This window comes from Camelus ferus, chromosome 13, assembly GCF_009834535.1.
Source record: "Camelus ferus isolate YT-003-E chromosome 13, BCGSAC_Cfer_1.0, whole genome shotgun sequence".
In the NCBI taxonomy this organism is placed as follows: domain Eukaryota; kingdom Metazoa; phylum Chordata; class Mammalia; order Artiodactyla; family Camelidae; genus Camelus; species Camelus ferus.
In genome coordinates this window covers 5,798,770-5,819,967 of record NC_045708.1, presented here as the reverse complement: position 1 = coordinate 5,819,967, position 21,198 = coordinate 5,798,770, and the positions used below count along the sequence as shown (strand labels likewise).

Here is a 21,198-nt window from a genome sequence, read left to right as displayed (position 1 = left end):
CCAGTGTGTTCTTCACCATTGTAGTCCTTTTAATCTTGTTTTGTGTTGTTTTATAACAGCCCTATTGAGATATAATTTCTATACCATACCATTCAGTCATTTAAAGTGTGCAATTCAGTTATTCTTAGTACGTTCACAGAGATGTGCAATCATCACCACAATCAATTTTAGAACATTTCATCACCCCCAGAAGAAACCCTGTGCTCATTATCAGTCATTCCTCATTTCCTCCCCAACCCTCTCTGAGCTGTGAGCAACCACTCGTCTACTTTATGTTTCTATGAATTTGCCCATTCTGGACATTTCCCGTAAGTGGACTCATACAGTCTTTTGTGACTGGCTGCTTTACCTTAGCATAATGTTTTCAAGCTTCATCCACATTGTAACGACATCAGTACTTCATTCCTTTTTATTGCCAAATAATTATCCATTGTATGGATATACCACATTTTATTTATCCATTCATTTGTTGATGGACATTTGGATTGATTCTACATTTTGGCTATTAAAAAAATGCTTCTGTGAGCACTCATGTACAGATTTTTGTGTGGACATGTTTCTTCATTCTCTTGGGTGTATACCTAGGAGTGAAATTGTTGGGTCATATGGTCCCTTTATGTTTAACATTTTAAGCAGTTGCCGAGATGTTTTCCAGAGTGTCTATAACATGTTACAGTCCCACCAGCAGTGTATGAATGCTCCCGTTTCTCTGCATCCTTGGCAACATTTATTGTTATGTTTTTTGATTGTAGCCATTCTGGAGGGTGTGAGCTGATCTTATTATAGTTTTGATTTGCATTTCCCTAATGATGTTTAGCATCTTTTCTTGTACTTATTGGCCCTTTGCTGTCTTCTTTGGAGCCTTTTGATCTTTTAAAGATACAAATTTGATTGTTTTAGTTACCGGGGTAAGGCACTTTCTCTGGTGGCAAACATTCTTCCCTTCTTCTTTGTCTGTTCAGCTCTTATTTAATTTTTCGGGCTTCAGTTCAGATGTAATTTCCTTTGGGAAGCCTCTCCTGACCCCCACCATGTTGTGCTTGTTTATTTGTACTCCCTTTCTCAACCAGTTCATCCAGTCAGCAGGGATTGTGCCGGGAATGTGGTTCGCTGAAGGGCTGAGTATATGGATGAATGTAGGTTTTTTTCCCCCTTAACATTTGAAGTTTTTTTTTTTTAATTCTATCTTGGAATCAGTATTCCATGATTTTTGTGCACGCTTTGTTTCTCATCATGCTCTTACAGATGAGGCGAGGGTAGGCTGGTATGGAGAGCAATGACGTATGACTGTTGGCTGGGCATATGACTGTTGGCTGGGCGCAGACGGAAGCCAGGTGGAGCCTGTGTGTGCTCTGCCTGCCTTGGAGGGGGTGGGGCGATGCAGGCTTTGGTCTGGGGAGGCAGAGATAAGGGGAAAGGGAAGATGGAAAATGGGAACCACAGAGCTGATTAGGAGCCTGGGGCTCTGAGTAACAGCTTCCCAGGACTGGTACACTGCAGCAGGTGGCGCAGGTCTGACCTTGAGCCAACTTTTGCATGGGAATAAATATATTCAGTCAACTAGGCCTTGGTTCTGCCTTTTGTTCTTCAATTATGGGCCAGACATTCATTTTTTAATACTGTAGGGAAAATCTGATAATGGGCATAGATTTTTTTTTCCTTTTAGTTTTTAAGAAGAATCTTTTATTTCTGAAAAAAAAAAAAATGGATTGCACCTGGTGCTTCTCCAGGGTTGTACAAAACAAAACAGAATCCAGATTTGTTTCTGTGATTTGTTTTTGTGACTTCACTGAGGTAAATATTATTCTCCATCAGAATATCTGGAAACATCCTTCCCTTTTCATTTTTGTCCTCTAAAACTGCTGTAGTTTGCAGATAAGAATTTTCACAGACTTGATGTTTCCTTTTCTCAGTTTTCTAACCCCTAACTTCTTTGGCTCTTCCATGCCTAGATTTTTGCTGATTGCAGGGTCATGATAACGTTTCAAAGTTTCTTCCTTGCCCACGGGTGTAACTTTACTGTGGAGGGCAAAATATTAATTTTCCCTGGTCTAGGTTTTTAAGGCATTTTAAACTCCTAATCTTCATTTATATGTCTTAGTTACTCCATAAACCAGACTACTAAGGCCTTGTCATACAGGGGAAAAAAAAAAAAAGAGGACTAGACCTTATGGCAGAAACATCTAAGTGTTTGAAAGAGAAATTTTGGGGAAATGAGGAGGGTGTTTAGACAGAGTGGTCATCCCGGAACACTTAGTGCACTGTTAGAAGGAAGCCACCTGAGGCCTCATCCATTGGTGCAGACCTGAGGCCTCGAGAAGTGAGGGCTCCTGGCCTCGGTGAATGTAGGATTAGGCATTGCTTTCCCTGGCGGACTCATGCGCTTTTCTGTCTTCGAACAAGAAAAGTACCTTTCCCTGACTATTCTGGGAATCAAATAAAACTTTTTAAAGAGCTGGTTCAATGGAAATAATACTTACTTTTCCACAGATTTGTATGTATGTTTTAAAAAAATTAAGTAAATGGACACAACCCTGTCTGCTAAAAAACTTGTATTATATCCAGAAAGGTGATTTAGAATTTTTCATTCATTTATCACATGTTTGAATATCAACCATGTGTATGTACTGTGTTCTCACCAGAATCTGTGGGGGACTCACAGACAAATAAGATATTGACCCTGTTATGGTGGGGCTTGTCCTGCAGTGAGGAATGACGTGTGTGTGTGTGTGTGTGTGTGTGTGTGTGTGTGTGTGTGTGTGTGATGTAAATACAGATCCTTGTGATCTGAGGGCAAGTGCTTATACAGTGCGGAGGAGGAAGCAATGACCTCTCTTGAAGGGAAAGGAATTATACAAGGTTGCTTGGAGAGGGAGGCATTTGATCTGAATATTATAGTGAAGTTGTTTGGTGGGAAGTGAGCTATTTTTGGAAGGTTTTCTAGTGTGGGAATTACATGGTTAGGGTTATGCTTTGAGAAAACTATTTCTGGGATGTGATCAAAGATAGAGACTGGAGACTGGGGGAAGACTAGTGCAAAGCTAACCTTTTTATGTGGTAGTGGGATTGGAGAGGTGCGATGGATGTGAGAGACGGAGAGGTAGAATCCTTTGGATTTGGCAATTGGTGGAACAAGGCGTGGTGTTAAATTGGGTTTTTTAAGCATTGGTGATTAAGAGGATGGCAGTGCCATTAAAATTTGGAAACACAGGAGCAGAAACTGATTTGAAAGGACAAGGATAATATAACTTTTCATTGAGAATTGGGTGATTTTTATTCGGCCAGTGGAAATGTTTCAGTAGACCTGGGGAGAAGTCAAGGCTGAAGATGGAGATATTGTGAGTAGGGGAGTTGAAGCCTTGAGATGGAATGAAATTGCCAAAGAATTTAGTATCAGATGTGTCTTTTCCAAGAATGTCACATTGCAGAACGTGAAAATCCTCCAGTTTTAGGACAGGTGTGCTCCAGAAGAGAGGTATTGTTTAAAGAACTCAGACCCTTCTTTGAGCTTTTATTTCTCTTTTGGGTTCTTTCACTTTGAGTCTCATTTTGGGGAGACAGTAAAGCATAATGGTTTTAAGCGTAAGAGCAGAAAGATAGGGTTTGAATCCTTATTCTGCCACCGACCTGTCATGTATGCTATAAATTCTTTGTGCTTCAGTTTCTTCACCTATAAAATAGAGATGATAATACCTGCCTTATAGGTTTATTTGTGAATTATCCAGTTATTTAGCCTGGTGCTTGCAACATCCTAAGTGCTCCATAAATGGTAGCTAATGTTAGTATTAGGTTCTTGCTGGCTCCACTGCTTCTGATCTTAAAGGGTGCACTGCTTTTCTTTTTAACTCTGGATTTGTACAGAATCCTCCTCTCATTTTCTTACCCATTCAGCATAACTGACACCAGCTGGATTTTTACAAAGAATTTTCTTGGTATCAATACAGAATAAAAGAGAATATTTATTGTAAATACAAAAACCATAGAAACAGGCTTACAACATCAAAGGCCTGTACACCATCCTGGGTTTCGTGCTGCCCTCCCCCATGACCTCCTGCCCTCCACATGGTGACCCCTACCTTCCACGCCAAGGAGTTGTCTGTTTCATACCACTACCTACCCAGTACTCTTGACGTACATGCTAAGAAAGCTGTTCTGCTGGCCAGGACCTTTTCTTTTCATTCAACTCAGATTTTGTTTGGCTTCTTAATCCCAGGCTGACTTTCCTGGGCTGTGGTGATTAATATAAATGGTTGTAAATGATGTGTAAATGTTTCTCCAATAAAATATAAATGATAGGCCCAAGTCTGCTTGCTTGTGGGGAATTTATTTGGGATCATTTCTCAGATAAATCTTTCTTTTCACATTTGGGAAATTGGCCTTGATCATTTAGAGTTGCACAATGTAACAGTGCATTGATCATCAATACATATCTTAGATATATAATAATAAATAAGAATGATCACCCATGTGTTAGCAGAAAGCAAGTCCCTCATTTTAATTCTGTAACTTTTTTTTTTTTATATATTGGATATGGTAATGTTCTAAGTTCTTTATGGCTCTTTTACAGTTGAGTCTGGTGACTATATAATTGCACACAAATTGCAGTCAAAATAGCAGAGTAACTTAAGTTATTGGGATAGAATTGGAACTGAAATCTCTTGATTTTGATTTAAAAAGTTTTAACTCCTGTTAAAGTAACTACAGAAGTCCTTCATTCCTTTTTTGAAAATAATACCCATAATTTGAGCCTGTACTAACAAGGCCCAAGATGCTGTGGTTTGTTTCAGTTGTGTGCTTTGGTCTTTCTTTCTAAGTGTTGAATATGTTTTTCATCCTTGCTTTTTGAAAGGATTGATACTCCTTCCTGTGTTACATCTAGTAAATTCTGAGATATGGAGCCTGCTCTAATAATTTTCTTGTGTAAAAAGATTCTACACTTATGTGTCAGGAAGAGGTAATAATTAATAGTAAAATATTAATTTTTAATTTTTCTGAAGAAAAATGATAATCCTTCAGTGATTGTGTCCTTGTATGAGTACTAAATATCTAACATCTTTATGATGGGGAAAATGAGTGTCTTTGGTAAATAGAATGTTGATTGAACTAATACTTTAGAGTGAAGGAAGAAAGAAAAAAGCTGAAGCCCAACTAAATAAGAAGTGTCAGTATTTTCTACCAGCTCTCTTAGTTGAACCACAAAGTTCTGTTAGATGCTGGGAGAGCTGAGAAGAACAGGAAAATGCAAACAGCAACAATCAGCTTATCTTGTTTTCCTCCCATTGTTTTATATTTGTTCCTTTGATATTCCTTATGGGGAATCTGTAAACTCTTGGTCTCTTTTGGTAGAGCATCACATTAAGTATTAGGTTAATGATACAGAAGAGAATTTGATTTTGGCAGCCTGTGTAGTTCATTCACTTAGTTGTGGGTAAAGGTTGAGAGTTTCCAGTGAAATGTCTTTAGTGTTAATTTTAGAAAGAATTATTTATTGAAGGAAAGATAGAGCATTAACTTGCTAACCTAGGGAAAGATTATACAGGATAGTGGTTATTAGAAGTAAATTTCATTTAACAGCAATAGGAAAATGTTTACTTTGTGACACTTGTCATTTCTTGACATTTTGTATGTGTGGTTTTATGTTCAGTGGCAAGTAGCTTCATTATCTTTCACCACAGGAAGCAGTAAAGAAAAATAAGTGGCTTTCTAATAAGGGAATTATTTTCAAAATTTTAAACCTACTAAAACTAAAGAGATTATTTTCAATGCCAAATTAATATAACTGCACATTTTTCTCCTAATGTTAACGCGATCCTGATTGTCAAAGAGAACTTTCAAAAATATACACTAGTTCAGCAAAGCTGACTGATATTTTAGAAAGAATATTACCAGTAATAAAAAGGACAGAATTATGATAGTTTGATGCATTAATTTTAATAACTTTTTCCCCCATAGCTCTTGAGTCAAGATGAGAAAAGTTAAACAGAAATATGCTTCTCATTTTGATTGTAGTCAGTTTGCTATATGAAGTGATACCCTCCCTTCAGATGCAGAATCAGGGTTTGGGTCCTTTTTGTTTAAAAGAGTGTGCGTGAGGCTAATTTTATATAGCAGTGGAATTAAAAATTCTTTTCACTGAATCATTCAAAGCAATGAAATAAAAAATGTACTAATTTCAATATGGTAGTCTGGAAAGTAGTTATTTCAGTTACAAGTGATCGTCTGCCTTTTTTATAATTTTTTTTTTAAGGAGGTGCTGGGGTTTGAACCCGGGACCTCATGCATGCTAAGCACTCGCTCTACCACTGTGCTATACCCTCTCCTCTCTGCCTTTTTAAAATAGCAAATTGTTATAGATGATCTAATTCTGTTTTATGAAATTGTTGCTTATAAAAATACTTGTTCCTTATCCCATAGCTATTATAAAATTGGTAAGTTCTTTCATTAATTTTTTTTTTATAATGTAGTACTCTTGTTCCAGTGGTCTGCAAAAGATTTTTGGGGTTCTGAATTTTATGAATACGTTATAAACCCATTCTGAGAATGTAGTTTATTTTTGCTGATGTGCCTGCTTGGAAAGTCTTTTTTGCTCCTCTGCAGATTGTCAGTTAAATCGTCTGCTTTTTAGATTTTTAAATTCTTCATACCAATTCCACATGCCACTTGGTATGCTGTTTTGTTTTTACCTTACACTGCCTTTCCTCCCTCCCTAGAGGGTTGTTCATGGAGCGAATGAAGCTTGAACCAAAGGACCCTCACTTGCATGAGCCCCTTGGCAACTTATGTATGAAATTGTGTAGTTTTTTTCTTAAAGAAGTCCCTAAAATTATATAAATGTTAGACTCCACAAAACCTGCTTTTTCTGAAATAGAAGACTATTAGAGGAGATGAAAAACAAAAGTGAATGTAGATGGTTAGCTTTGTGTTTTAGAAAAAAAGGATATAAATAGAATATTTGAATGGGTTTGTGTGTGATGTCAGATTTAATTTGTCATGATAACCATCAGTAGTGCACCAGATGTTTTGACTGTATTTAGCTTCATATTAAATTAGGCATAGCCAGTGGCCTCCAAAGTCCATCTGTACTGCTGCCAAAGGTAGCACTGAAGACAGCGCCTTTCCTGTCTGTACCACTGCCAGCTGCTCTTTCCCTCTTGCCATGATATTTAGACTTTCGAATTGCTCTTGCAAAAGGTGAGTCTTTGTATTTAAAATTTGTATTCTGCAGATCTGCTGTACTGAGTGAAGGGGCTTGCATTTTTCTTTTTATTCCAGTAGGTAGTCATTTTTATGTTTTGCTTATCCATAAGCCAGTGGAGACAAATAAGTAAGATTGGTTAAGAGTTTATGGAGGCCTGAAGTCTAGTGAGAGGGAAGCCATTTATACACAAGTACCAGTTAAACATAGGTGTGCCTGAGAAGATTTTTCTATACCTGCTGCTCATCATGGAAAAAACAATTTCTTTTGATTTTGTCATATGAATATACATATTAAGGTCTGAAAAGCCTTAGTTTTATTTATACTCAGAAAGACAAGTATTAAAATCACTCATAACCTTTGTAAGGATTTAAATGAATACGCCTTGACTTTTAATTGATTCCTACTTCATCAGCATAATCAGAGCCTGGACGGATTCTTTTTCCCATGAGTGAGGGTAAAACATACATCTGCAGTGTTCTTAGTATGAGGATTATTAAGATGGCAGACCTTGCAGATCAAACAGTTTCCTCCCATACATGCTCTCACTCTTCCCTAAGAAAGCGTTTAGACGTCTCTGAAATTAGACCTGTAAAGCATGTGCTAATGCCGGAACAAATATCTTGGAAATTTTATCATAATGTTGCTTTTTAAGGTCCTAAAGGTCCTCTATTTAAAATGAAATTCTTTTGTATTAACCTCCTTTCATATGCTAGCTTTCACCAGACTGCAGAATTGCCTGATTTGACTTTCTAATGTAACTGTAATGAATCTTCTGGGAAGCCAAATGATTGAACACACGTACTCTGCAACTCCATTGTAAAATATTCAGTCAGTCCTGTCGATGTTGCTGATTAAAAAAGAAAAAAAAAGAAGAATTGGGGGAGGAAGAGAAAAATGAAAACCTCCCTAATGTGTATTAAGGCTTAAAACCAAATGTGTCCTTTCAGGGCTTTCAGCCTTTACTAGACGTCATGATGTGCAGTAATACCTTGCTTTAGCATGTTCAGGAGCACCTTAATAAAAACATCAAGTTGGGGGAGGCAGAATCAGCTTTGTAAAGCCAGAATTAGGGCATATGATTATTTTCAGTTTTGACACATTTTTTAGAAAAAGCACTTGGAAAAAACCTGGCCCATTTGCACAGGCAGACAAATTGCTCCATGCATTAATGTCGAGTACCCAGCAGAGTTAAATATTTGCTAGCCAATAAATGCAGCACCTACGCACACCAGAGCCCAAATGTTTTAATAGTGGTCTCTCAAATGTCTGTTCCTTATAATATACTTGGGGTCTTATTTAACAGCTAGAGAAGAAAGAGGAAGCCTTTTCTATGATATGTTGTTGTAACTAATTTATCCCAGGTATTTATAATTGTAGCAATATGTGTTTGGCTTAGCCATGTGAAAGAAATTGAGTACCAGAGTTTAATAATTAAGGATTTATTAGTTAAAACTGAATGTTATAATGAGCCAGATGCTGCTGCATTGAAACAGCCATTTTCATTAGCATTTTTAAATCAAAGAGAATTGAATTTAAATTTGAAGCGCCTTGACTTTGAGTTAACATTTTAAAATCTTTTCAAAAATCCATCAAACAAAAGGTGAATATTCTTTAATTTCAGTGAAAGACAACAACATTCACACTGAATTATCAGAATAGGTAAGTGAATTAAATCCTTTTTAAAATACCAAATTTTGTGTTTTGAATATTGTGAAATCTTAAATGCTTATGAAAAGAAATAATTACAAAAATGTGTGGCGTATGAAGAATTAATTTTGCTTTTGACTGGAAAAGATATAAATCACTCAAATGGAAGAGGCAGTGGTGAATGGGAGTGGGAAAATGTTTTTTTTCCCCTCTCTCTTATCGCAGGGAAGCATTTTTAATAATAGCTTGAGTGGTTTGATAAAGCATCTGAAGGAAACTCCCAGGAGAGGAAGATTATACTGGAGAGAGAGATCTCTCTATGAATCATTTACGCTAACCTCTTGCTGAAGCACAGCTTGCATTTTTAATGAAGGATGATTGCATTTCATAAACAGACCTTTAAAAATTAAAATAATATTGATCCTTCCTCATTTAGGCCTATTAAAATAGCATGCTATACATCTCTTTCTAATAGCTCAGGACAGATTACTATTATTATTTTAAACAATACATACACAGTTTCATAATTTCTAATCAGAAGTTTCTTTTAATAGAACTTTGATTAAAATGTTTTTTTGAAAATATTTTTCTTTGTAAAGTAATAGCTATGAAAGCAAAATTAAAAAATTATGAGATAGTTTAAAGTTTGGTGCTTTAAATTATTTTCAATATAAATTACCTTTGGTTTCTTCTGTTTTCCCTTATTTCTCTTGATGATATCAGTTTCCTACAAAGGAAATGGATTTATTAATTAAAACGTTGAATGTAGCTTAGGGAAGGGGACTGGCGAGGTTTCAAGAAACCTTGGTTTACTTACACCCTTATGACTGGAGGTAAGTCACATTATGTCAGTAGTCAGTGTTCTTCCTTTTAAGCTATGTCCCTCAGTGAGTTAAAATATGTGTTAACTTACATGGAAATTTTCTGAATTACCGCTTTATAGTTGTGTATCATTTTGAAGATTCTTTACTGAACAAGGGTCATAGGAATCATGGCTTTTGCCTTCCATGTCTAATGTAACTATGCTGGTAACTGGCAGTGTTGCTTTCTTTTCTTTGTTTTTTTAATGAAAATGTTCGTATGCGAAAAGATTCAGTACAAGAATAGAAAACTGCACAGGAAGTGCTTCTCGTAGGTAGTAGGATTAGAAATGTAAAACAAAGTCAAAATTCAGCATTATATGACAGTCTTTTGGGTGACAGCCAAAATTTTTTCCCCCATTTGAAAAATGGCATGAAGTGGTGAATACGAGCACAGGCTTAGGAGGCAGTCTGTCTGGTTCAGCTGCTGTCTCTACGACTTACTAGCTGGGTGACACAAGGGCATGTTATTTGGCCTCTGTATCTTCTTGTTGTCTGTAAAATGAGGATAATAATAGTGGCCCTTCAAGGGCAGTTGTGAGGTTACTCTGGAGAGCTATGTCAGTTTTAGCTTTTAGTGTATTATTTACTTTGATTTTGTCTTTTTTTTTTTTTTTGACTTTTTTTGCAGTGGTTAAGGAAAAGTTTTTTGGGGGAATGTTCTTATAATACCACCAGATAGAGGAGATTCTGTTATATCTTCTTGGTATCAAGTTCTTTTTTGCAGCTTTACCTTTGGGTTTACCTCTTACTGGATGATGATACTGGTAGTGTAGTTACTTGTTTCTTTCTTTCTTCCTTTCTTTCTTTCTTCCTTCCTTTCTTTCTCCTTCCCTCCCCTCCCCTCCCCTCCCCTCCGTTCCCCTCCCCTTCCCCTTCAAAATGGACCCTAAGCTAAAGCTTTAGTATCAGAGTATAATATTGCAGAGGAAGGGCTTCTCTGAGGTAGTCTGTGGAGTTAGCATGTGGACTGTTTAGCTTGCCAGTTGCTGTAGGATTAAGCACAGTGGGATCTTCAGAGTAAAACCACGCCTATTCTGCATGTTCTTTTGCCTGATATTGAGGAAGGGATCAACAGAGCAAAACTAACCAGGTTAGCCTAATTTTAACTTTCTTATGGTTCAGGAACCCTGGCCAGAAACATGAAATTTGCCCGACTCTACCCTGCCCTTTAAATTCTGTGTCAGAGAGGTGTGCAGTTAGGTGCCAAGTAATGAAAACATGCCTCCAGTCCTTTGTTGCCATACGTTGCTCCACTGTTTTTCAAGCTTAAAAAAATTTTTTTTTATCTTTTGGGAGGGGTAATTAGGTTTATTTGTTTATTTATTTTAATGAGGGTACTGGGGATTGAACCTAGGACCCCGTGCATGCTAAACATGCACTCTACCACTGAGCTATATATACACCCTCCACCCCATGACTCCACTGTTTTTTAATTAAAAAAAATAGTAAATTACATGTGGCTAATTGCCCCTGAAATGCTGGGCTGCTAATGCAGGGTGTTGACTCTGGCAGGGGCATCCATACTGTTTTATTAATGCTATCCCAGGCCCCCTGCACCCCATGTTGTTTGCTGACCTTTTGTCTGAAGGAATGTCATGGAGAACAGTTTCGTCTCCTTGGGGAGCAGTGCTGACCTGAGGTGTAGTTAGGAAATGGACGAAGTTTGTGTGGGGATCCTCCCGCTTCGTTTTATGTGACCTCCTTACTTCCCCCACCAGCCCAGAGACACCCTCTCTGTTCCATCTCTGACGCTGCAGTGCGTTGCCTGGCACCTGCCTGCCCTGCAGGTGCTCCAGGCAGCGGCAACCCCTCCCCCCCCAGCTTCTGGAGAAGAGGCTTTAGTACTCGGTGTCCCTGCTCTCAGCCATCTGGTTGAACTACTACACGTTCAGATGTCTTACTGTAATTCCCAGAATTATCTGCATTAAACAAAGGTATGAGTAAATAACAGGAAGCCTTTATTGCCTACTTACTATGTGCCAGGCACTGTCCCAAGCTTCTTGACAGTGTGTTAAGGACATTTATCATTGTACCAGCGTTGTGAAGGCGATACTTTTATTTCTTCATTTTTACGGACGAGGAAACCAAAGTAGAGAGTGTAGTAATTTAAACAAAGTTATTCAGGTATTAGGTGGTAGAGCAGGGGTCCAGGCCCTGGCAGCCAGGATCCACAGACCAAGTACTGAGTCGCAGTGCTGAACCACCTCTCTGTCAGTATGCATGGGTTTCCAGTTGGTAGTTACAGTTGTTGAGGTGGAATGCCTGTGTGTATGTAAATGTGTGTAGGGAGAGGGCTAGGAAGGGAGGGGCAGAGACTTTTTTTTGCTTTCTCTTTCCCTCTCTCTATCTTCAGGCTGGCCATTGTTACCTGAAAATAAGTTTTTTCACAGTTTACCTGCTTGTCCCAATTTTTTCCCTTCCTGTTTGTCTAAATATCTGGTTAAGAGTATGAATTTTAGGGAAAGTTGCATTTAAAGACTTTGTATAATTTTGAGCAAGATACTTGAGAACCTCTTCAAACCACAGCTTCCTTATCTCTAAAATGGGCATGACACTAATACCTACTCTTAGGGTGTAGTAAAGAGCAAGTGAGAGAATTGATACAAAGCGCTTAGTATAATTCCTGGCCTATCTGAAGTGTTTTTTTTGCAGCCAGAGGATGGGCAGAGGTGGGCTCGGTGGATGTTTGTAAATAAGGACTACTTGAGTAAGTATCTTTCAGAATTAATGGGAGCTTGTCATGATGGGCTGCAGGTCACCTGTTTCAGGAAGTGTACTCAGGTCTTGTAAGCGCTTTGGAGAAGCTCATATTGGAGACAGACAACGTTGATAATTGCTTTTGAAATAATGTGTTCAATATCGTAGTTTGAAGCTATGAAAGACATACTGTGACTGAAAATCTTGTTTACCTGGGAGCTTTCCATAGCTCATAAATAATAGCGGTTAATTTTAGAGAGAATAGAAGAAAAAAAGGCAGATAGATTTTGCATACAGAACTATGTGTGTGTGTGTATGTAGATATGTATGTAAAATCACATCAAGAGAATGGGATTCAGAATATGAAAGAAAAATGATTTTTTGTGGTGATAGCACCAGTTTTTCCAGCTTCTAGTTAAAGAATATTTAAAGCTTGCCTTTGTCAGAAATCTTAAAATAGCAAATATTTCTCAATATTACAGATAAGTAAGAAAACACCTTTATAGCAAAAGCAATTTTGTAAAAATGTCTTGATTCTTGCTACTAGATACTTAAAAATTATTTTTCTAATTAGTTTAAAAAAGGGGTCTATAAACAAGCTTTCTCAGGTTGCATTAATAGCAGAGCTAATATTTGTGACTTTTTTCCATTAAAAAATAAAGGTGTTCTTGGGGTCAGTTTCCCAGGGAACTTGCGTTCATCGTTGGATTACTACAAATCCGAACAGGATTACCCCTGCCCTCAGGTAGTGGGCAGGGGCTGCCCTGATTCCTGAGGAGATGGGACTGTGGTCCTGTCCTCCCTGCTAATCTCTGTCTTCAGTATGAGGCCTTTATTCCGATGTCATCTGATTTCTGTTGGAATTTCCTCAAATCTCCAAACTGTTCCTGGAAAGCAACTGTTCTGCAAAGCTCCTGACTCCTTCTTGCCACAGCAACTCTGCATATCTGTTTCTTGATCAAGAAATCTCAATTTGGTTTTTTAAAAAAAGGTGTTATTTAAAAAGAAACTGCCAAAATTAAACATCTTAAAATCCAAATTATTCATAATCCTGAAGCATTTAGTAATATTCTTCTTTGATATTGAAAATCTCTGATATTCTTCCTGTTTAATGTAGCCATTAATTCTGAAGCATGGAGCATCACAAATGTTGACAGATAATATAGAAAAGGTGTGTAGGAGGAGTTACATAAAAAAGACAGGCTGAGTTTATCCTTTCTACAATCCATTTTGCAGATGCTATTCCCATTTTAAATGTTTAGTTTTCCCTTCTTTAACTGTCTCTCCTTTCTTCTCTCTTAAGTCCACTGTCTTTCAATAATGTATGCATATATTAATCAGAAACATTTTAATTCAGCTTTGAAAAACATTGATTAAATTATTATTTGCTTCAAAGCACCTCCCCCCAGAAAATATATCCCTACAGTGGGAACATCTTATTGGTGATTGGCATGACATTTTCTTAGTATTTTTTCTTTCCGTCTGTCATATGTAGCTTTTGACAGTTACAGAGGATGTCCACAGAAACTAGTCCTCCTGGGAGATTCCCTGGGGTGACCGGCTTTGATGGATCCTGGTTGTGTAGTTACACTGATCTGTGTGCTAGAGCGAGCTGCAGCATGAAGCTTGGAGGGTTCATCCCCATGTCCCCAGCTGGAAGCATTTCTCTACTCTGTCTTGGCAGTTTATTTAAAGGACTATTTGCTACGTTTGTATCTATTTGGTACCTACATAGTTTCCTCTGTCACTGGAGAGGAAAACAGTGTCCTAAGATTCTGAGCCAAACAGTATTTATTTGTAGCACCTGAAGGCATTTGATATAAAGAAATTATGTGATAGTAATAGGTAAAATATATCTTTGTTTCAACTCTTTTTTAAAGGCAGTATTGGTATGTTATTAAAAAAATCTGTGATATTTATTATGAGCTAGTCATTGGAAAGAGTTTGATTGTATTTGGTGGCTAAAATTAAAAACTTTTATGGCAAAAAGGGAAAAAGAACGTACAATTACGCAAACCAGAGACAGAGCCTGCTAGGGCACCATGTCTGTTTGTAGATGGATGACCACTGCAGCCTCGACTAATGGGTGTTTTTCTTATTATAGTACCTGATAGGAAAGTGGTTTTTTTTGTTTGTTTGTTTTACTCTTGGCTTTTGCGAGGAGGGAATCTTACTTTGAGAGTGGGTATTTTGGAGGTACAAAATGATACAACATTTTAGAGTTTAATTGGACTGTTTAGCAGTTCTCAAAGGGGCTAGAGTTAGTTATTAAGGAAACTTCAGGAAAAAAAAGCCACAAAATTTAATTTGTCAGTCAGTATTATTCTGGAGAAAATTCTACACTTTATCTTCCCTGGCAGAAATCGTAGACATTTAGGCTATTTTAATTTAAAGTTATAGGAGATGAAACACAAGACGAAACAACCTGGTAGGGTGTGCAAGGATGAGCTGCTTTAGTGAAGTTCTTTGCAGAAGTTAACAGTTTTCTAAGGGATGTTGCAAACTAATCTAAGCAAACTGATTGTTGTTCACAATGATTAGATTCATTTTGGGGTATCACTGACATTCAGTAGTCAGAGGAAGAAGACCGCAGTGGCAGAAATGTCGAAAGGCCGTGGAGGAGAGGAGTGAGGAGATGTTAGTAGGACAGCAGCTGACGATGATGGTGATGCTCAGAGAAAGGAAATAACCTGCTCATCGTGGAAGGAACTGAATCTAGGCAGTTTGATTCCAGAGCCCAAGCCCTTGGCCACAACCTGACTGGGCCCTGACAGAGCCTGGACACTGCTCGGTGAAAGGACGCCTGCTGGTCCTTAAGGACGGCAAAGAACCCTCCCCAGGCATTGCAGGGAGGCAGCACTGTCCCACCCTCGTCTTCTCTTGTTAGGCTTGCAGCATTCATTCATTTGGCAGATCTTTATTGACAGTATACTGAGTGTGAGCCAGGCACGGTTCTAGGAGTGATCGCCTCCTCATTCCTCTCCAGTCTTCCACTTTTGTCCCTCTCGAAACCACTCTTAATGCAGTGGGGGTGATTTTTTTTCAGAAGTGTAGATCACATTATCCTCCTACTTAAAACCCTTTAGAAAGTCCTTATTCCACTAGGAATAAAATCTAGATTTCTTCTTGTGACAATAGCCAGCATAGTCTGGCTCTTCCAAGTCTTTGATGTAACCACTGACCGCTTTTCTTTTTTGCTCCATTAGCTTCAGTCACATTGGCCTCCTGTCTGTTCTGTTGTTTGAGGAACTGACAAGTTGACTCTCACCCTCGGTGTATCGTGTTTGTCATAACTCTCGTCTGTCATGGTCTTCTGGCAGGCTTGTGCTTTGCTCGCTCCATCTTACAATTTAGGTCCTCCTTCAGCTTTACTCCTTTAGAGTGGCCTTCCCTGGCCTGCAGTCTAAAGTAGTCCATCATGCTACATCACTTTATTCTATTTTATATTTTTCAAATCATTTACCATCTGAAATTATGTTGTTTACATATTTATATTATAGTCTGACCCCTCCCCTGACTGTAAGATGCATAAAAGATTATCTATGATTGAATTCCCAGTGCCAGGAATAGTCCTTGGTACGTTCTGAAGAAACATTTGGAAAACAAGCAGGCTTGCAGTGGTCTCCTCCACATACCTCTGCTAGAGGCAGCTGCTGTAGTGACGTTAGTAACGAGGTGGTTGGGAGCACTGGCTCTGGGTTTTTCACCCTGACACCATGTACTAACTGTGTGACCCCGGACATGTGTGACATGTTCCTTAACTCCTCCAAATCTCAAATTCCTTATCCAAAAATTGAGATGATGATAATAATAATAAAAATAATTATTGTTATACTCACTTCATGAAGTTATTGTGATGACAAGAAGAGTAGATGGTTAAATACTTGTAAAGCAAGTGAAACAGAACCTGGCACACAGCTTATTAGATGCTGAAAAACGCTAGCCATTTTTATTATCACCGTCACTGTCTTTTGCGTTTGTCATGTGTCAGCTTAGAGACTCGTTTATTTAATTAATTTCTGTTTTAAAATATGTATGCACTGATTCCTCATTATGAAATACTTTAATCAAATCAGTACCTATTTGGGCCTTCCAGGAATGGCGGTTTTTTATTGGCCCAGAGGATTTCGAAAAAACGTAATTTAGAAAGGTGGGACTAGGTGGGATGAGGTCCTTAAAATGCTTAGTGTCCCAACCTTAGGGAACTGAGAGGATGAAGGCTGAAAAGGATCGGTTAGACAGACACCAGGGTTTTCCTACTTGGCAACATAATACGAGTCTTGAGATTGGGATGCTGTGGGAAATGGCTTGGTAACTTGCTGGTGCTGGCATTAATACATACATACTGATAGAGAAAGCTGTAGCCCTCAGCTTTTGAACTTTTAGCGCTGTTCCCCTAGTCCAGAGGGCTCCCAATGTTGTGTTTGGGTTGGAGCACAAAGCTTGTGTTTAGAAATGAAGGCGCATCTGTTGATGGTGAGAAGAAGGGGTGGAAGGAGGACAGTACAAGGAAGAGCAACGTGGCCGGTGGGACTGAGGGTGCGTGTGAGGACCCTGGGCTGAGGGTGGGGTGGTGTGAGAGTGAACGGAGGGGGGAAAGCAGGCTGCTCACTCCTGATCTGTGAGGGGCAGGGCTGAGGGAGAATCTCTGATGGTCTCAGGTTTCTGCCCTAGATGACTGGGTGAGTTAGGGGCACAGGTTTGGATCTCCATTCCGCCACTTCCCAGCAGAGCAGACTTTGGCAGGCTACTTCAGTTTTCTGAGCTCGGTTACATAGCCTGTAAAAAAATGGTGGAGGTAAATAACGGTGTTTGTCTTACAGAACTTTCTTGAGATTTAAGCGAGATTATTTTCAGTGTGTAGTAAATTATATGGTAATATTGAAAATGATTAGTAAACATACCTTCTGTTTTTATTATCTTTAGTAAATAGGATTGGGAATAGTATTAATGAGATATCAGATTAGGGAGTGAGGGAGGAGTAGGTTTTGGGGATAAAATGTGTTATGGGGCATCTAGTTAGAGGATTCCTGTTGCTGTGTATGGGCTATGAGTTTAGGTAAGAGTTCTGGGACTAGACAGCTAAGATCTGGCAAGGAGATGATAATTAAGAAAAGTGTCTTAAATATAGTAGATATTCAACAAATCAGATGTGAATATCATGTGTTGATTTATCTTTATTTCCTAAGTTGTAATTGGTAGCCAAAAAATGGATTAAGAAAAAAAAGGAACAGGCAAATTCTGGTCTGAGCCAGCTTCTTAACAGGTCTTGTGTTCCTAAGACAACTTCCCCTTTCCCACCCAACCCCCACCCAGTATTTGCACACTGTGTTTTCACAACATCACAGGCAGCGATCTAAACCTAAGGCAGATCCTGTCCCTCCTTTGCGTGAGAAGTCATAGTAGCCTGGTGTTTAACTCAGTAAAAACCAGTCCCTGCAGGCTGCCCGGGCTTTCCCCCAGCCCCGCCCTCTGTGCTCGCTCGCTCCACCCACATTGGCCTTCCTGCTGTTTCTTCCCTCTGCCCCAAGCACTATTAATTTTAATATAAAGCAGGTCATGATCGTAACTTATATTAGCACTGTGTCAGTTGACAACTGGCAGAAATGCAGCTCAGACGAAAAAGGGAATTTAAGTTTGTTTAATGTGGAAGCTTGGTGGGTGAACCTGGGTGGACCCAGAGGTTCAGAGAAGCAGTGAGAGTCTCTCTTTTCCTCCATCTTCTTCCTTTGCGTTCCTTTGTGTTAGCTTCATTCTCATCAGGCCTCCTCACGTTGTAGCAGAGATGACCGACTGTCTGCAGCTCCAGGCCTCAGCCCTTTAGCTAGGGGATCCAGCAAAGAGATTCTTTTTTCTCATGGCTCTAGTAGAAGTTCTAGGGAGGGTTCCAGCTGGCTGTGCTTGGGACATGGGCCCATTCTGGAACCAGTTGTGGTGGCTGGGAGGATTTAGCACACTAGGCAGCCCTGGGTCCACCCAAACTACATAGTATTAGGTCCCTGCAAGAAGAAGGGATTCTTTTCTTAGAAAGGGCATGAGGAGGGTAGACAAACAGAAGCTATCCTCAAACTACTATTTAACATGAACATAGACAGAATCATTTTAAAAGAGGTACAAACAAAATACTTTGATAATACCCAGGAAACACCAGGTAATCCTGATTGTGAGGATTAAAGTAATCTTCACAGAGATGACATTTAAACTGGGTCTTTGAAAAGTAAGAGATGTTGAAAAATAGAAAAGAAAGAGAATGTGCTTTAGGTGGTGGAAAAGTGTGTATGCCAAGCTGTGGTGGTTGGAACATGGAGAAGTAAAAGTTTAACCCTTACAGTTTGAGTGCTGACTTTAGTCCGGAGGGTGGAATCCAGTAGAAGTTTTTAAGCAGAGGAGTAATGTCATCAGCCTTCTGTTTGCCGTGGTTCAGCCAGGTGATCAAGAGGACTGAACCAGGCCAAGGATAGTGTGATAGAGAGAGTGTGGACAGATTGGAAAACATTTGGGAGCTAGAAATAAAAATACTTTTTTTGTGTGTGTGTGTGGGGCAGGTAAAATTAGGTTCATTTACTTTTATTTATTTTTTAATGGAGGTACTGGGATTGAACCCAGGACCTCTTGCATGCTAAGCACACACTCTACCACTGAGCTATCCCCCCTTCCCGAAATACTTAATAATAGCTGGACATGTCAAGAAGCAGTGTAACTGTGGGAGTAATTATAATGGCCTGGGGTGAAGTGGCCAGGACGAGGAGCACACCTTCTTCACTGACCTGCTTGACTGGGATGGGATAAACTGCATCAACAGTGCCATTGATGTAAAAAAAAAAAAAAAATCAAATTATTCTAATATGTGGTTTCTGTTTTCTTGGGTCTAGGTGACTTAACATTTTCCCATTTTAGACTATGTACATTTTTCTCCATGATGCTGCAATTCCTGTTTATTTTGTTTCAACTAGATTTTAAAAGTCTTTTAGTATGGAGACCATATGTTTTACTTCTATTGTCTCTTACCACAAAACTCAGCATAGAATTGTGCATTTAGCTTACTTAAATACTGAATATGTATTTGCTAACTACATCCCTACTTCTCTGTTTTCTTATTTTATTGCTCTATTAAAATCTGAAGGTGATCTCTTCCTGACTAAATAAATATTGAGCTCTTTGATCAGTGTATATTCCCTATTTTACGTTAATGGCCAAATGCACACCCGATGGTATAATTTTCTCCATCAGAGTTACTTGATTCAGAATTTACCCTTTACTTATATTACTATGTACAGGACTTGAAGGTAGTGAGAATATTTAAGAATGCAACTGCCATGACTTACTACAGTGTTTGTGAAGAGTTTCAGTATCAGAGAAATTTTATCTGGAGAAAATTCTGTTACAAACAAATGTAAAATGGAATTCTTTGTATGGTTAGTCTAGACCTTGTAATTTTATAAGAGGTGTGAGTGTAAAATTCCTAACTAGCTATGTGTGGAACTTAAATAATTTAAATTTTCCACAGCAGGATTTTCTCCAGTGCTGAAGCAGAACAAAGAATTCATTGCTTTCTGTTAAAATGTACTTAAGCGGTCCCTGAGGGGCAGCTTCACTGAGGGGCAGCCTCAGTGATCTTTGGGTGCAGCTTGAGTAGCAGTTTAATTTGTAAAGTTCTTTCGGCTTTAAGTTAAATTAAAGAGACTTACCTCTCAAAATAGACTTACCATATGATCCAGCAATATCGGCATGTATCTGGAGAAAACTATAATTCAAAAAGGCACATGCACCCCAGTGTTCATAGCAGCACTGTTTACAACAGCCAAGATACAGAAACAGCCTAAATGTCCATCGAAAGATGAATGGATAAGGAAGATGTGGTTTGTGTGTATATATATACATACACACACAAAATGGAATATTACTCCAGCCATAAAAAGAATGAAATAATGCCATTTGCAGCAACATGGATGGACCTAAAGATTATCATATTAAGTGAAATAAGTCAGGCAGAGAAAGACAAGTATTATATGATGTTGCTTATATGTGGAATCTAAAAAAAAATAAATTTTATTTACAAATAGAGTCATGGACATAGAAAACAAACTGTGGTTACTGAGGAGGGAGGAAGAGTAGGGGAGGGAAGATGAGCAGTTTGGGATTGAACAGATAACACACTATTATATATTAAATAGATTAAATAACAAAGTCTTACTGTATCACACAGGGAACTATTTTCAGTTTCTTGTTATTAGCCATAGTGGAAAGGAAACTGAAAATATATATACACGTATGTATGTATGTATGTATGTGTATAACTAAAACACTTTGCTGTGCAACTGGTAGTAACATTATAAATTGACTATACTTCAATGAAAAATAAGAATTAAAGAGAATCACCTCTCAAATATATGTCCATTCCCACTTGGAGAGCTTTTCATTTCACAGCCTCAGTATTAAGATCACTTTCTGAGACTCTGTTTTCATTTATTCAGCCAGTATCTGTTGAGCACCTGCTGTGTTTTCACACATAGTTCTAAGATCTGAGGAAGCAGCATCGAATAAAACAAACCAAAACATTTCTTTGTTCCTGGAGAGACGTACTAGTGGGAGAAAACAGACAATAAAGAAGTATAGACATGTTGATGGTAATAAGTGCTATGGAGAAAAATAAATCTGGAAAGAGGGAGAGGGGGTGCCAGGATTTGGCCAAGGGAGTGGTAGCGGTGGGTTTGAAGAGTGGCTGGGGAAGGTGACATTTGAGCAAAGAAGTGAGTCATGCAGATGTCTGAGTAAGGATCATTCTTGCTGGAG

General features: G+C 38.6%; 1 protein-coding gene and 1 long non-coding RNA gene across 3 annotated transcripts in view; one reads left to right on the top strand and one right to left on the bottom strand.

Moving 5' to 3' along the window:
- Positions 1 to 21,198, top strand: part of RERE (arginine-glutamic acid dipeptide repeats) — a 366,156-nt gene that overhangs the window by 37,395 nt on the left and 307,563 nt on the right. The gene's annotated exons all lie outside the window — the stretch shown is intronic.
- LOC116668244 lies at positions 1,346 to 19,734 on the bottom strand. The gene is made up of 3 exons (XR_004325322.1): positions 19,037 to 19,734; positions 18,196 to 18,198; positions 1,346 to 1,356 (listed from the first exon to the last, which is right to left on the bottom strand). It is a non-coding gene; the product is annotated as an uncharacterized LOC116668244 (long non-coding RNA).